This window comes from Salminus brasiliensis, chromosome 22 (assembly GCF_030463535.1).
Source record: "Salminus brasiliensis chromosome 22, fSalBra1.hap2, whole genome shotgun sequence".
Lineage (NCBI taxonomy): Eukaryota > Metazoa > Chordata > Actinopteri > Characiformes > Bryconidae > Salminus > Salminus brasiliensis.
In genome coordinates, this window is record NC_132899.1 from 22,966,687 (window position 1) to 22,971,458 (window position 4,772).

Genomic DNA, 4,772 nt, shown 5'->3' on the forward strand with positions numbered 1-4,772 from the left:
ATTTAAACATATCTGATACATGGACTGCTTAGAGTTTCTTGAATAAACACAGAAATGGACTCGTTTTGACCCAGAAGTGATCCAGATGTGCAGAAGGATATTTCAGAGTACCTGGGATGTGTGTGAGTCATGAAAGCCAGAAGAAGTGACATCACTGCTTGGTCAGGGCTGTTCTGAAACACCTACAAGTTCCTGTAAGAGTGTGTTGTGGTCATTGTTGTGTTTAGCTTTTGGATTCTCAGTCTTAACAACACCCATTCCAACCACCCAAATCTCGCTAGACTCTGTAAGAAATGGATCTTCAAGGGTTCTTTTATGAAGACAATGGTCAAATATAGAATCGCAACAACTTATAGAAGCATCTAAACGTTGTAAACATATAGATATAGCCGTATACCCCTTTTTTATTTCAGTACTGGGATGGTGATTCAACTGCATTGAAATCTTGTAGCCATTTATAAACAATCCTAACAATGTTTAACCAAATGCTCATAAATTAAAATGTATGTTTACCCAAATGGTTAGTGGTTCATTTCTGTAACCACTGCACTCAAAGCAAAATGTGTTCTATATAGAACTGAAAAAGGAATTATGGTGGAACACCTTTTTTGGCACTATACAGAGCCAACAAAAGGTCTTTCGCCAATGTGAAGAACCCTTCAACCAGTCAAATAATCATTTAAGCATCCAAACCGTTCCACAGATGATGCCATCGCTCACCTTCTCCACACATCGATGACACATCTGGATGCTGGGAGGGGTAATTATGTTAAAATGCTGTTTGTGGACTACAGTTCAGCATTTAACACTATTATTCCCTCAAGACTCACCACAAAGCTGGAAGATCTAGGTCTCCACCCATCCATCTGTGACTGGATCTCCAACTTCCTGACTAACAGACCACAAGCTGTTCGGGTAGGCAAGCATGTCTCACCCACCCTCACCCTCAGTACCGGAGCCCCTCAGGGCTGTGTCCTTAGCCCTCTGCTGTACTCGCTGTACACCTCAGACTGCAAAGCCACTTCCAGCTCCACCAACATCATTAAGTTTGCTGACGACACAGTTGTGGTGGGCCTGATCTCAGGAAATAACGAGAAGGCCTACCTGGAAGAGATTAGAACCCTGGAGAACTGGTGCCAGGATAATAATCTCCAGCTAAATGCCTGCAAAACGAAGGAGCTGATTGTGGACTTTAGCAGGAAACAGCAGAGGAGCTACCAACCTGTCCACATCAGTGGAACGGCGGTGGATAGGGTAGGAAGCTTCAAATACCTTGGAGTGACCATCTCTCAGGACCTGTCATGGAGTTGCCACATCAACACCATAACAAAGAAGGCTCGTCAGCGCCTATACCACCTGAGACGACTGAGGGACTTCAGACTGCCCTCCAAGGTACTACGATCCTTCTACTCCTGCACCATCAAGAGCATCCTCACGGGGAACATCACAGTCTGGTTTGGGAACAGCACCAAGCAGGACAGGCAAGCGCTACGACGAGTGAGACGTTCAGCAGAGCGAATCACTAGGATGGAGTTTCCTGACCTGCAGTCCATCTACAAGAAGCGGTGTTGGACCAAGGCCAAGAAGATTGTGAAGGACCCCAGTCATCCCAACAATGGACTGTTTTCTCTGTTGCCCTCGGGGAAACGCTTAAGAACCCTGAAGGCTAACACAGAGAGAATGAGGAGGAGCTTCTTTCCACAAGCCATTCGTGCCTTGAATGGGGACAGGGACTAGGACACTAAATCAAAGTATCTACATACACAAACTGGACCCTCACTCACTACAATACACAACCATGGCTCACGGAAAACACACTACGGACAACAATGAAAATATTTCTTTTTAACTTTCTTTTTAATATGTACATATGTATATATATATATATATATATATATATATATATATATATATATACACACAGACACGCACTATTTCATCTCTGTATATATATTTGTATATTTGTATTCTGTATTTTTTTTTGCTTATATTTCTATATTTTCATATTTTTATATTTTATTCTTTAACTTAAATGTAACTTATTCTATTTTTATTTTCTTCATTTTTATTTTATTTTTCTTTTGCACTTTTGCACTTTACTTCATTAAGTTAAGGTTTAGTTAAGTTTAAATGTAGATTTTTATTGTATAGCTTGATGTGGGCAGACTGTCATAAAAGCATTTCACTGCAAGTTATACTGTGTATGACTATGTATGTGACAAATAAAATTTGATTTGATTTTGATTTGATATTAGTTGTTTTAGTTCTATTCAGAACCTGTACTAAAGAACCTTTCTTTGAGTGTAGACAGTGAGCCAACTTCAGTACAACAACAGAGACTAAATACAGTGCATTTAAACAAGACCACAATATGATCTGTACATAACAGTAAACAACTTCTAACAGTAAATAAGAAGGGGACAGTATGGCCTCCCTGAGTAGATTACATGTGCAGAGTATATGCATGTAACTGTAACAGCAGTGTAGCACTGTCCAAGTGATAGCATCATCACATATACAGTATTACAAAGAAGTGTATAAATAGTCCTGGAGTGGGAGATATTGACAGAATAGAGAAGCTGTAGTCTAATCGATTCATTGTAAGGTCAGAGATGTACATCCCTGTGCAGTAGCATGTGACACCAGTTCCCCAAAAGCAACTGCTCGTCCGTTAAAACGTGGTTAATGATTAATACTGGAAACGTTATCATATCTTTTGGTCACGAACCCCAGAAACAAGTCAACACAATTGCTTTCTCCTGGCAGGCTATAATACAACAGCATACCTATATATATATATATATATATATATATATATATATATATATATATATATATACTGTTGTATTTTAGACATATACAACTTCCTGAGCACTATACACTTATAACATACACTTGTACACCTACGCATTCATGCAATTATCTAATTAGCCAATTGTATGGCTGCAGTTCAGTGCATAAAATCATACAGATATGGGTCAGCAGCTTCGGGTAATGGTCACATCAACCATCTGAATGAGGAAAAATTATTTTGAATATGACATGATTGTTGGTGCCAGATGTTGGTGTGTTTTAACACTCCATGCTAATCTACTGGGATATTACTTCCTGTAGCTGCTTCCCGCATCAGATTCAAAACCCTGACTCTGGCCTACAAAGCCAAGAACAGACCAGCCCCTCCGTACTTGATGGCAATGGTCAAAAGCCGATCCGCACCAAGAGCCCTTCCAGCTTCAAGTACGGCTCGGCTCGACACGCCATCCCTCAGAATCCACGGAAGACAAGCGTCCAGATTTTTTTCTGTCCTGCACCAAAGTGGTGGAACGAGCTTCCCCTGGGTGTCCGAATATCCGAGTCGCTCGCTGTCTTCAAACGCAGACTGAAGATCCACCTCTTCAGAGAATACTTGGGTGAATAGCAGAGTGGTCACCTTGTGTTTAGTAATGTCTAAACTTAGAGGTATCTTTGAATTATTATTCTATTTAAACTAGCTGAGGTTAAATAGCAAAGCACTTTTGTAAGTCGCTCTGGATAAGAGCGTCTGCTAAATGCCTTAAATGTAAATGTAAATGTAAATGTAATAAAAAAATAGCCTGGTCTGATGAATCTTAACATGGTATCAACAGCAATGAATCAATGGACCTGGCCTACCTTGTGTCAACAGTTCAGGCTGGTGGAGGAGGTGTAGTGGTGTTGTGAATAGTTTCCATTAGGCTTGAATGCCACAGACATTTGTTTTGGAGCTATAAGGGCTTTCGCTAGTGGAGAATGGCGTTTTTAATACTGTAATACTGTGCTAGTTCCGGAAATACGGCTTGCTACACGAACCAGGCCACATGACTGTGGCTTTGCCTGTGCCAGTGTCCGCTCCAAAAACTCAAAAACTAAAGCCAGTGCAAATGGGTATCTGTGCTAGGCTAAAAGCTAACCCTAGCCGACCGGCTTTTACTATCTTTTACTATCTCACAAGCCAAAACCCAGAGAAGCAAGTGGGTATCTGTGCTAGGCTCAAAGCTAACACTAGCCGACCGGCTTTTACTGTCTCTTCTCTCCAGCTTCCACTCCCTTAAAAACAAAACTGAACTACCTTAGACTAGAACTAAATGGGGAGCAGGGAAACTCCAAATCTCTGCACACGGTGCAAGAAAGCCAAACCAAGAGAAGCAAGTGGATATCGGACCGACTGCAATCTCTTCAGCTAGCTAACCGTCCGCTATGCCGAGAGGACACAGAAAGGACAGCAACACTATCCAGTCAATAGAAGCAGAACTTTCAGTTACAGAAAACGAAAGTGTTTTATTCTGTGGCAAAGTAACAGGGTTGTAAATGGTTGTAACAGGGTTGTAAATGGTTGTAACAGGGTTGTAAATGGTGGTGTAAAACAACTTCTGAGCATTATTTATCCTCAACAGAAGTCATATACTTGCTATTTCTACATTAAAAAGTAAATGCATTCTGTAACTGGTGAAGAACAGATGTGATATTAGACACATATTTTCATGAAAGGAAATACACACCATGTTTGGGTTATACACAAAATATGCTAAATATGTCTTTCTAAAACTATTTTAATGGGGGGAAAATGTAAATCAGCAAGAACATCGTGGGTATGTGAGTAAGGTGTACTGAAGGCTTGTGTTTGTGGGGTGAGTTTCTTTCATTGGGGTGTTTTTGTGTGTGCGTGAAAAAAACACTCGAGGGTGTGGCTTTGCGATGACGCATGCAGTCTCTAGTCCCGCCCACACGGAGCGGCTGCTGTCCCTCTATAAGCT